The sequence below is a fragment of the Ranitomeya variabilis genome, chromosome 6 (assembly GCF_051348905.1).
Source record: "Ranitomeya variabilis isolate aRanVar5 chromosome 6, aRanVar5.hap1, whole genome shotgun sequence".
In the NCBI taxonomy this organism is placed as follows: Eukaryota; Metazoa; Chordata; class Amphibia; order Anura; family Dendrobatidae; genus Ranitomeya; species Ranitomeya variabilis.
Genome location: NC_135237.1, coordinates 51,811,717 through 51,825,069, shown reverse-complemented (window position 1 = coordinate 51,825,069; position 13,353 = coordinate 51,811,717).

Sequence of the window (13,353 nt, the reverse complement as noted above, 5' to 3'; positions counted from 1 at the left end):
CCTTAACCGCTTCGCCCCGGTTCTAAGGGTTTCTGCCCAGACCATGAGTTACCACATTCTGAGTTAATCTTGCTACCCTTGGGAAAATAAAAAATAGGGGGCGAAAAATCTTTTTGTGAAAAAAATATGATTTTTTATTTTTACGGCTCTATATTATAAACTTCTGTGAAGCACTTGGGGGTTCAAAATGATCACCACACATCTAGATAAATTCCTTAGAGGGTCTACTTTCCAAATTGGTGTCACGTGTGGGGGGTTTCCACTGTTTAGGCATATTAGGGGCTCTCCAAACGTGACATGGCGTCCGATCTCAATTTCAGCCAATTTTGCATTGAAAAGTCAAACAACACTCCTTCCCTTCCGAGCTCTGCCGTGCGCCCAAACAGTGGTTCCCAACAACATATAGGCTATCTGCATACTCAGGACAAATTGCACAATAACTTTTGGGGTCCAATTTCTCCTGTTACCCTTAAGAAAATAAAAAAATTTGTATCTTAAGTAATTTTTTTGTGAAAAAAAGTTAAATGTTCATTTTTTTAAAACATTCCAAAAACTCTTGTGAAGCACCTGAAGGGTTAATAAACTTCTTGAACGTGGTTTTGAGCACCTTGAGGGGTGCAGCTTTTAGAATGGTGTCACTTTTGGGGATTTTACTATTATATAGACCACTCAAAGTGACTTCAAATGTGATGTGGTCCCTAAAAAAAAAATGGTGTTGTAAAAATGAGAAATCGCTGGTCAACTTTTAACCTTTATAACTCCCTAACAAAAAAAAATTTTGGTTCCAAAATTGTGCTGATGTAAAGTAGACATGTGGGAAATGTTACTTATTAAGAATTTTGTGTGACATTTCTGTGTGATTTAAGGGCATGAAAATTAAAAGTTGGAAAATTGCGAAAAGCACAATGGGAACATAATCCTTCATCCCCTTACACCTACAGTCAAACATAATGGAGGTTCAAAGATGTTTTAGGGTAGTTTTGCTGCCTCTTGCTCTGAGTGCCTTGATTATGTGAAAGGTATTATGAAATTTTAAGATTACCAAAGGATTTTGGGTCTCAATGTAGCGCCAAGTGTGTGTCATGGGTCTTTGAGCAGGATAATTACCCCAAACATACTACAAGAAGCCCCAAGTAATGGATGGAAACAAAGCAATGGAGAGTTCTAAAATGACCAACAATGAGTCCAGATCTAAATCCCAGTGAACACCTGTGGAGAGATCTTAAAATTGTAATTGGGAGAAGGAGCCTTCAAATATGAGAGACCTGGATCAGTTTGTAAAAGAAGTGAGGTTTAAAATTCCAGTTGAGAGGTGTAAGAAGCTTGTTGATGGTTATAGGAAGCTATTGATTGCAGTTACTTATTCCAAAGCGTGCAGAACTAAATGTTAAGTTGTGGGTGCAAACAAATTTTGGTGTTTGGGGTGAAATTATGTCCAATTTTCCTTTTTATTCTCTGCTTTTTTTTGCTGTTCTAATACACACAAAGGAAATAAACGTGTATAATAAAACGTGTAATTGCAATAATTTTCCTGGAGAAATATTTCATTTTCTGGAACAATTTCAAGGGTGAGAACACTTTCGGCTATGACTGTATTTCTTTTTCTCTCTTAATGATGTGAGCACTGTTTGCACTGCCTTCTTGTCTATGTCAATAACCCAATAATTCCCAACAACTCCCCCGTTGTTACATTTGTAATTGTGTATTTTTCATGATCTTGTGTGAACTTTTTGACCTGAATAGTCTTTTATTTTCTCAGACATAAAAATCATTTTACACTAATTAATTTGATCAAATTGCCATTTTTTCCTAAAATGGTTTTATGATTTCACATGTGTCTTGCATTGATGACCTTGAACATTTTGCATTGTTCATGCTTCTGTGGTGAAAGTAAAGTTGAACTTTGGCATCCTGAAAACGTAGCAAAAACGCAACGTGTGAACATAGCCTAATTGTTGTAATGGAAAGTCATCAGCTATTTCGAATACACAAAATACACAGGACAAAGCCACTCCACTGGAAACACAGTCATGAGAGGGTCCCTGTACAAGAGAAATATATGAGTCCTTAGCAGCCAAATAGCTCATCATAATGCACAATTCCACCTGCTTGGGAGGTGCAGATGGGCCCCCTTACCTCTTGGGCCATTGTGCGGCCACACAGGTTGCACCAATGATATGTCTGCCCCTGATCAGCTCTAACAGTTTTAGCCACAACTACCACAAATCTTCTTGTCTGTCTGGGTAACCCTGCCTAGTTTCCTCACAGAGCAGCAGATGAGAGAGTCCTAAATCCCTCTTTGGAGCCAACTTTGTTAAGCAGATACCGTATTTTTCGCTTTATAAGATGCTCCAGATTATAAGACGCACCCAAAATTTTGAGGAGGAAAAAAACTTTTTTTTTAATAAAATGGTGGTGCTTCTTATAATCCATACGTCTTATTGCTTACCGGGGGTGGTGGCTGCGGTGAAGCGGGGGTCCCAGGGTCGCTAGTGGAGGAAGCAAGAGTGCAGCATTGCCACAGGCTGGGATGAGTGGGTGTTCCAAAGTGCGGCACACCACTGCAGGTGTCCTGGTGGCGGTGCTGTGCTGTGTCCTGGTGACGGTGCTGCTCTGTGTCCCCAGTGGCGGTGCTGCGGTGTGTCCACTGTCCACGGTGGTGATGCTGTGCTGCGCTGTGTCCCCGGTGCTGCGGGGGGGCTCTGCCGACATTTTGTGAAAGGCCAGAGCCCCACGCAAGTTCATGGTTTCCTGACTCCTGTGCGGCAGTGGACTCTGGGAAAATGGCCGCCGGGAGGCGGCGCATGCGTAGATTGAGATATCGGCTCCGAGGTCTCGGGAGATGAGATCTCAGCGCTGAGATCTCATCTCCCGAGATCTCGGCGCCGCGATCTCGATCTGCGCATGCGCCGCCTCCCGGTGGCCATTTTCTCGGAGTCCACCGCCGCACAGGAAACCATGTTAGAACTTGCAGGGGGCTCTGGCCTTTCACAAAATGTCAGCAGAGCCCCCGCAGCACCGGGGATACATCGCAGCACCGTACCACCACCATGGACACCCGCAGCGGCACACCGATGAGGTATATCCGCATTATAAGACGCACCCCCATTTTCCCCCAAAAAAGTGCGTCTTATAATCTCAAAAATACGGTAAATCACTCCATCTAGTCTTACTTCTCCACTCTCTTATCGTCTGCGAGCTGTACGGGACCTCATTCAAAAGGACTCCTGCGCCCTTCCTTATACCTTACAGTTTGTAGGGATTCCTATCATTGTGGAGAATGTCACGGCATCTGTCTATTTACAACAGTGTTGGTTTGGTTTTGTAGACTGACTTGCGTCGGGAGTTGGGCTGTTTGCATAAGCCTCATACCAGTTGTTTTCCAGGCCAATAGTGCCTTACCTCTGAGATTTGCTTCACTATCTCCCGCTGTGACCAACCTCCGTCCATTAAAAAGTTGTGTTTTATACTTACCTGTGTGCATTTTTTTTATTCCAAAGGAACGTTTGAGGTTTAAAGGGAACCTGTCAGCAGGATTGTGCACAGTAACCTGCAGACAGTGTCAGGTCGGTGCCGTTATACTGATTAAAATGATACCTTAGTTGATGAAATCCGTCTTGTGGTTGTTGTTTAATCTTTATTTGTAGTTTTCAATTAATGAGATTCTCGTGCTCCGGGGCGGCCTGTAGGCGGGGCTGTGGACGTCCTGTAGGCGGGGCTGTGGGCAGGGTTGAGGCTGTGGGTGGGGCTTTATGTGGTGCTCTGTTTATGTATTCATCTATGTGGCTTATGACTGGTCACTGATCCCTCAGTGACCTGCCCCCTAGTTTACATACTGTACAGTATATCTTATTGTTTGGAAAAAAAAATTACATTAATCGTTCTCCCCAACCCCATCTCCCTGGCTGGTGAGTACCGGCCACAGTGTCCTCTACAGTGTAAACAATTAGGTGTCAAGTCGCACTCTATTAGCCAACATTTCTAAATACCTTATCGTGTCATGTCGTCATCCAACCATATGGTGGCAGTATTTTGGGTACAAACTGACACAGGGCACACAAAGCCATATATAGGCACAGATAGTACTGCCTCCTTGTCTCTGTGCTATAGATACAAATTGTGCTGCCTCCTTGTTTCGCTGTTATTATGCAGTAGTTTCTCATTCAGTCACAAAACACTAAGAAAGCAGAAACTTTTAGGTATAAATCTTAGTAAAAAATATGACTTTTGAGCTTAACTGTTGAAAAATGAATATTTCCTGAAGTAGAAATCTATATGCTTATAAATAGGCAATTAATATAACATTGCAGCTGTTTGATGGCTGCTGCTAATGTACTTTCATCTACCATATGGGTCTTATTATTCCTCATGATACATATTTTCACACAACTGACTTACACAGATGGCTCATTTTATTTATGAAATAAAACATCACGTTTCTGGCTTCTTAGACAGAAAATGATGTGTTATAAAGGGTAGAATCTAATGGATGGATCAGTGCAGGCAGCTCACCTCATATAACTCCTTCTTATGTAGGGTAAGTATACATTTAAGCAGAATATTCTCATGGATAGAATACTATGTAATTACAAATTAACAGACAAGTTCCCTGCCTGGGACACAGCCTGGATCCAATAGTATTTAAAGGGAATCTGTCAACCGATTTTTTTCACCTAATCTGAGAGAAGCATATAATTTAGAGACAGAGACCCTGATTCCAGTGATGTATCACTTACTGGGCTGTAGTTTGGATACAATCACTGTTTCATCAGCAGGAGATTGTCATTAGTTGAAAAGTAGACCTGCTGTCAGGTAGTGCGACCACTCCCCCACCTCTGTTCGGCAGCTTTCTGTCTATGCACAGTGCACACAGAAATCTGCCAATCAGTGTTGTGGGCGGGGCTATACACAGCTCGGCTTTCAGACAATATCTAGATCTGCAGTAGATAAAACGGTGATTTTATTCAAAACTGCAGCAAGCAGCCCATTAAGTGACACATCATTGGAATCAGGGTCTCTGCCTCTACATCATGTTGCTCTTAGTTGTGGTAGCAAAAAAACTGGTGATAGATTCCTTTTAAGAGATAATTTCATTGGAAATTGACAGCTAGAACAATAATATCATTTTCAATAGATGTTCATTATCAGATATTAAACAGAACCTGTAATTAACTTTATTCACCCCGGCAGCCTCGCTCTTTGGGCTCATACCCATTCGCGAGAAAAAAAAGGTCCGATTTCCGGACTGAAAAAACGGACAAGTGCCATGCGAGTGTCATGTGAGTGTAATGCGATTTCCGTGTGATTTGTCCTCGGAACATCCGTATGCAATGCGATTTTAACATGAGGTTTTACATACAGCAGTTCTCTGTATGTAAAAGCTCATGTTAAAATCGCATTGTAAAATACAACTGTACACATTCGTTTCAAAACCAAATAATCTTCAAAACATATATATGTGTGTGTGTGTATATATATATATATATATATATATATATATATATATATATATATATCTTAAAAGCCGGCAGATGCCGTGTACAGTATAGAATAGAATAGGTTAGAATAGAATAGAAATATACACATATTATAGGTGTGTGTGTATATATGTGTGTGTATATATATATATATATATATATATACACACTGTATTGCAGAACCCGACAGGATAGGAGACGTGGTTTACATACAGTAAACCATTGCAGAACAGTTAGATTTATAGATGTCAGTGACTGATACTGTTAGTAGTATGTGTGTGTTAAATTTGGGATCTGTATGTACTTAATAAAAGAATGTTTTCACAGAAAAAATGGCGTTGGCTCCCGTGCAATTTTCTTCACCAGAGGGAAAGCCAACGGCCGGGGCCGATGTTTTTAAGCCTGGGAAGGGGTTAATACCCATGGATCTTCCCAGTCTATGAATATCATCCCGCAGCTGTATATTTAGCCTTTACTGGCTATTCTAATAGGGGTACCCCCCCAAAAATGACATGGGGTCACCCTATAATTAATAGCCAGAAAGGCCACGCAGACAGCTGCGGGCTGATATTCATAGCCTAGGAAGGGGCCATGGATATTTGTCCCCCCAACTTAAAATACCAGCACCCAGCCACCCCATAAAAGGCGCATCTGTAAGATGCACCTATTCCAGCACTTAGCCTCGCTCTTCCCATTGCCCTGTAGCGGTGGAATATGGGGTAATAAGGGGATAATGTCACCTTGCTATTGTAAGGTGACATTAAGCCCTGTTAATAATTAATCCAATAGTATGAAAGGGTTAAAAAAATACACACACATTAAGAATAGAGTCTTTTAATGAAATAATTAAACACACAGGTTTTCCATCTTTATTGCACTCTCAATCCAAGTGAAGCACACGTTCTCCTGTAAAAAATACAAAATAAAAAAGCAACAATATCCCTTACCTGTCTGCCGTACAGTCAAGTCCCATGCTGCAATCCATCTCAAGGGGTCAAATAGTTTACAACCAGGAGCGGTGCTAATGCTACTGCCCCAACTGTAAACCACTGTTTAGTGAATGAAAAGCTGCCTGCGCAGCCTCCCCGCCTGACCGGACATGAACTCTGTAGCGTGGGAAAGTTTCTGAACTTTTTCCCACGCTGCCGAGTATCACATTCCAAATCCAGACCAGATTTACATTGATAATTGTTATGTTTTATTGTTCTGAACACATTCCACTATGCAATGAATAAAAATTTGCAACTGGAGTATTTCATTCAGAGATATCCAGGATGTGGTATTTTAGTGTTCCCTTTATTTTTCTGAGCAGTGTATGTATTCTATGTGTATACATCTACTCTATCTTTTCTATTCTTAACCTGTCAGTGTGATTTTACTGCACCCGAACATGAATTACCAGCTTTTCAAAGGACACCGGTGCGTAAAAATCAGACAGCAATCGCATGGTGCGAGTGCTGTGCGATTTTTTTTCTCGCACCCATTGACTTACATTGGCGAGTCTCGTCCGAGAATCGCAGCATTACGCAGCATGCTGCGATTTTTTTCTCGGTCCGATTTCAGCTGAGAAAAAAAAAATCACAGATGAGATGTAACTCATTGAATAACATTGGTCTGTTTCTCGCACAAATGGGTATGAGCCCTTTGAGACATAGTGGTGCGGTCGGTGCGGCTTCAGATACCGCTCTGTCCCATGCTCAGAACCATCTTGTATTAGCCACAAGTAAGGCTTGTGCTCTGCAGAACTATTTTCTATATACATACTAGTTTTCTTCTACACCCCTCCTGCTACTTTTTATTTTTTTAGGGTGACTCTGTCTCTACCCAACAGTTGAAAAAAGTTTCTCCTAAACATTCTTTCATTTAATCACATCATCAGTCATACAAAGTTTGCAGCATCGCGGCAGGTGCTGTTCTGTGCACCCTTCATGGTCACTGGAGTCTGCCGAAGACTATGGTATTGCTGTGTATAGCAAAAGAAATCAATCGCGGGTCTCTAAGGGTATGTGTCCACGTTCAGGAAACGCTGCGTTTTTGACGCTGCGCTGAGCCGCAGCGTCAAAAACGCAGCGTCCAGATGTTACAGCATAGTGGAGGGGATTTAATGAAATCCCGACTCCACTATGCGTTAAAAAACGCATGCGTTTTTGCCGCGAAAACGCACATGCGGTGCGTTTTTTTAAAACGCAGCATGTTGCTACAATGAGCAAAACACGCAGGAACACCACAGGTGACCTGCCAGTGACCTCAGGTGCAGTTTTGGTCAGGATTTTACCTGCATAAAATCCTGACTAAAGCCTGAAACAATCCTGAACGTGGACACATACCCTTATGGCACTAGCAAATACAGTAAAAAGTGGAAAATAAAGTTTAAAAAAACATGAATAAAAGATAAAAAAAAAAACTAAAAGTTCAAATCAACCCAACTTTCCCCCATTAAAAGTGAAGAAATTAATTATTTTTTTAAATAGCACATATTTGATATTGTTACATTCGTAAAAGTCTGTTGTATCAAAATATAAAATAAAATTAATCTGTTCAGTAAACGGTGTAACAAGAAAAAACATCAAAACTCCAAATTTGTGCTTTTTTTTTAGCCACCGCAACAACAACAAAAAATGTAATAAGAGGTGATCCAAACATCTTATCTACTCCAAAATAATATCAATAAAAACATTGTCTCTTGGCGCAAAAAATAAGCCCACACACAGCTCCGTATCTTAAAAATTAAAACTGTTACAGCTCTCGGAAAGTGGTCTCACAAGCAATTTTTTTTTTGTTTTACAAATTTTTTGCTCTACTTAAGTAAAACAAAACCTATGCATTTTTGGCATCTACGTACCGAAATGAAAAATTATACTGCTAGTTCATTTTTATGATAAATGAACAATGTAAATAAATTTAAAAAAAAATTGTGAAATTTTGCTTTGCTTGCTATTTCACCACATTTGTCATTTTTTTTCCCACTTTACAGTACATTACATGATTGAGTCAATCAAAAGTACAACTCATCCCGCAAAAAACAAGACCTCGCATGCTGCTCATTCACTGCAAAGACACAGGAGTGTCTGCATCCTCCACTGCGCCACCAATAACTCAAGCCCGTATTCCCTGGAGACCGGCTCCTCCTGAACCCATTGCTTACACTGGGCATTGACTCTACTGGGGCTTAATATGCTCTATGACATATTTCATTGCGGTAACACGACTTACCTGGTTTTCCCATGATGCTTATTTGAAAAGGCGACTGTATGATAAAGGCCATTAATTGGCCGAAACGTCTTAAATTGTCGCTTCACCTATCAGCATCAAATAAATACTCACCTGAAGCATTATTTTTCTTGTATGTGTGCAGTGATTTTTTTTCTGAACTTATGCCTATGGGACATTTGGTTACTTTCACTAGCACCGTTGTACAAAAAGTCGAGTGCTAACCATTTGTCTTTCCTATCCAGCAGCTAGAGCAGACCTTTGGTCTGAGTACTCTGCAGGGCCGCATGGGTTGAGTGTCCCAAAAGTGAGCGGAGACCGAGATGGAGGAGAGAGTGATCCAGAGGGGAGACAAGGAATAGTATTAGAAGAAGTGATTAATTCTCCGGAAATGAGGTCTGCAGCAAGAAGCTTAGCAGGACTGTAGAGAGTTATCTGACAGTTAAGTGATGGAGCGGCACTAAGGGCTCCTACTCGGATAAGTCTCGCATGTTAATACCTGCCGGCACTCAGATCGGAGTGTGCGGCTGCATAGGAATACATGCAGCCACATGCTCAGCTCCTCTGTGCCAGGTGCAGTGCCGGGTATTGCCCTGGGAGTCTCATCCGAGTCTCGCGCAAGTGAGTAGGAGCCCTAAGAAAGAAAGTGGGAGGAAGAGAGAGTGCCTCGGGCAGTAGTTCCAAGGCGTCAGCAAGCAGAGAAGCTAAATAACGGCCATAGTGGCATAAGTACGGTAGCTTCCCTGAAGAGAAACGGATGCGGAACTTGTGGGCTGAGAAATACATACCAGTTAGTGGTGCTGTTGTTGGAGACTAGGAAAGTTCCTGAAGTGTCGTGCTGGGTGATGGTGAAGCCAGAGAGAGAGGATAATGGAAAGAGAGCGGAGCGAGCTCAGGAGGGGACGGAAAGTGGATGAAAATTCTGTCGGTTCTAAGAGAAACGTTCACATTTTGTACCCGCTATCCACTATACATATTCCTCCCTACATTACTGTTCAGTAAAAGACAGTTTTCTGTTGGCTGGTGGTCTCCCTCATTGAACTTTTCGACATCTGGTCCTGGCCAGCTGAAGTCAATGGCATCATGTGGTCGGCAAGAGCATAGCGCCCCAAGAGGATCCTTGCCTAGCCAGGTGATGTGCTACCACTGAGCAGGTCCAGAGTAATCCACAGTAGGTTAAGGCCATGTTCACACTTTGCGGTTTTTACCGCGGATCCGCGGCGATTTTGATGCTGCGGGTCCGCAGCAGTTTCCATTGTGTTTACATTTACATGTAAACCCTATGGAAACCGCAAACCGCTGTGCACATGCTGCGGGAAAAAACGCGCAGAAGCGCTGCGGTTTACAACCCGCAGCATGTCACTTCTTTGTGCAGAATCGCTGAGATTCTGCACCCATAGGAATGCATTGAACCGCTTACTTCCCGCATGGGGCTGTGCCCACGTTGCGGGAAGTAAGCGGATAATGTGCGGGTGGTACCTGGGGTGGAGGAGAGGAGACTCTCCTCCAGGCCCTGGGAACCATATTTGTGTGTCAAAAAAGAATTAAAATAAAAAATCATGTTATACTCACCTCTCAGCGCTGCACGCGGCCGGCCGGTCAGAGTTGCTGTGCGAACAGGACCTGCGGTGACGTCGCGGTCATATGACCGTGACGTCGCGGTCACATGACCGTGACGCCACGAAGGGTCCTTCTCGCACATCATCTTTGGAACCGGACCGCCGGGTGCAGCGCCGAGGAGATCGGGACGTCAGAGGGTGAGTATATAAACTTTTTTTTTTTATTTTAACATTACTATTGATGCTGCATATTGCTGCATATGCAGCATCAATAGTATAGGTGGAAACCCGCAGCGGAAACCGCGGAACAAACCGCGATAAATCTGCAGGGATAACCGCAGCGGTTTTGCCCTGCAGATTTATCAAATCCGCTGCGGTGCACTGCGGTGTGAACATGGCCTTACAGTAGGAGAAGAGATTAGTGGCTGTAATATGAGATATGGGTGTAGAATCTGGACAGCTGGGTGCCACACTTGGGTGCTGCATACAGACCTTAGGAGTAAGTGCTAATATGGTCCTAATACTGCTCAAACAGGGGAGGGAAACTGAGATACAGTGAATACCTGCTGAAGCACCAGGATCTCTTGTCTAAAGGTCCATACGGTATATCAGTGTCACCAGGTTTCAGTCACCGTCTAAGAGTAGCATGATGCAGGGGCAGAGACTCTAATTCCAGAGATGTGTCACTTACTGGGCTTCTTGCTGCAGTTTTGATAATATCACTGCTTTATCTATTCTCTGAATCCTGAGCTCTGTATAACCCCGCCCAAACCAGTCAGTGGCAGCTTTCTGTGCACACTGTGCATAATCAGAAAGCGTCCAATCAGTGGTGGGGGCGTGGTTGGATTAGTGATAATCTCCTGCTGATAAAACAATGATTTTATAAAAACTACACTAAGCAGCCCAGTAACTGGCACATCGCTGGAATCAGGGTCTCTGCCACTACAACATGCTGCTCTCAGATTAGATGCCAAAAACTTGGTGGCAGATTCCCCTTAAGTTCCTATGTCTTGCACCTGAGTCCCTATGTTATGTCACTTTGTGAACGATAAGAAAATTGTTCCTCAGTATAGCCCGCTGGCACCTTCCTCCCTCCTTTAATCCACCATTATCAGTTTCTGACCCACATCTTTCTTTTTAGCTCTAAATTTCCCCCAAGAAACTATAAAGACAGATGGGGATTACCCCAGCAGTGACAGCTGATCACAGAGGTAAGGGAAGCCAGATCGGTGGCGATCTGCTGGCGTGTATGTCAAAGAGGGTTATCTTTGTGAAATAAACCCTGGAAAGTATGTGAACTGAAGGGACTAAAATGTGCTGATATGTTCTGGATAAAAACTGCAGAAGTCAGTGACTCATGTTACTGTCGTGTGAGACATTGTGCTGGTGGTTAGGTAGAGTAATATTGGGCAGTACTAGCGTCTTGGGTTCCAGCTGTGACCCCGGATTATTTTTACATACTGTAAATACAGTTTATGACCAGTAAATCATATTTTCCCCTTGGCCGATGTGGTAGGCAGATCTCATTTCTCCTAACCACAAGCTGCTTTGGGTCCAAGGACATACTCTATTTATGGGATGATTGTAAAATTTAAGGCCTGTTAATGATTTCCATTCTAATTCTTTCGGATGTTAAGATTATAAAGTTGTCAAACAACTTTGTGTCTCTTGTAGCGCAGGCAATTCTTGTTCTTTGGGTTTGAAAAAATTGATTTGAAGATATACAGACATGAAAAAATGAATTTTCCATATTATTTTCTCCTCCACTTTTTGTTAAAACAATTTTCTTCTATGTCTGTTCCATTGGCAGAGGGGTTCATTGCACGTGACACAGGAGATCTTCACCATTTTATTTAATAAATTACGCTTTGTAAATACTTTACTTACCTTGCACTGATCCTATATAAGATACTGGAATAAAGCCCAGAGGCAGATACCTATTCACAGTTTTTGGAAAACCATTAGATCTTGGAAAATATCACCAAGTTTGCACAAGATACATCCTCATAAGGGTTGTGGAGCTTAAAAAAAAATCTTTAAAAGATTCTTTAGGGAATTGTGAATGGCAATTGACTGGCGAGTGATGAAGGAAGCCACAGTTGCTTCCACTAGTAGGTCAGTTATTGGGGATCTCACAGTGAGCGTATGTGATATACATGGAGCTCCCGCTAGGACCGTGGGGTACTCAGAACCGGACCGGTTCTTAAAGAGGAAGTCAGGGTGGCAGTAGTGACCCGGTCCATGGCCCTGGGCGTCCAATAAAAGGGATGAGTGGATGTGGAAATAAAGTCTAATTTAGGAGTGTTTGTGATGCCACCTAATTTAGGAGTGTTTGTGATGCCACCTGTGGTACTCAGCCAGACAGATGGTCTTTGGAATCTGGGCAGCCTGGAAGTGATTCGGAATCCCCCTAGCCAGGTGGGGTTGGAAGCCTTCCTTACTGTGCTGTGTTCTCAGTCCATTGCTGCCTGAGGCTGCACACAAGGTCCTCTCTCAGTCTGTCCCTTTAGGTGGACACTAGCCGCATGGCAGACAACTCAAACCTTTTCACAGGTGTCCCTTCTCGTGGTGACTCCGGGCTCTAATCTGCTGCTGCGCCTTCGGGTGTAATTGTGGCCAGGAGACTTGGAATCTCCTGCCCTCCGGTTTCTGCTGTGGGGCATACAGTTCCCCACAACCTCAGACTTCTGGCCTCCAGTTTCTTGCGCTTGAACCTGGAGGGAGCCCACTTGCAGCTCCACTCCAGTTTCTCTCTCCTCCTTTGCTCCTTCTCCCCTCACTGTCTCCTACAGACTGACTGCTAACTCCTCCAGTCAGAATATATAGGGAAGCTACCCTCAAACTGGGTCTAGAGCTCCCCCTTCTGGCCTGGAGTCAGAACAGTGTTGTATGTACGTGTTACCTGTTAGGGATCCTTGTTGCTTCCAGGCATGGCATCGCCCTCCCTGAGAGGAAGGCAATACCACTGTGAATCCGGCTTCCTGGGGTGTCACATACATCTCCGATTCAAACCCATGGAATATACAGTATATTGTGGTAGATCGGCTCACTCGGCTGTACACTGAGGTAGACACGGGAACACTGCGGCTTTAAGAACTTCCTTTGGT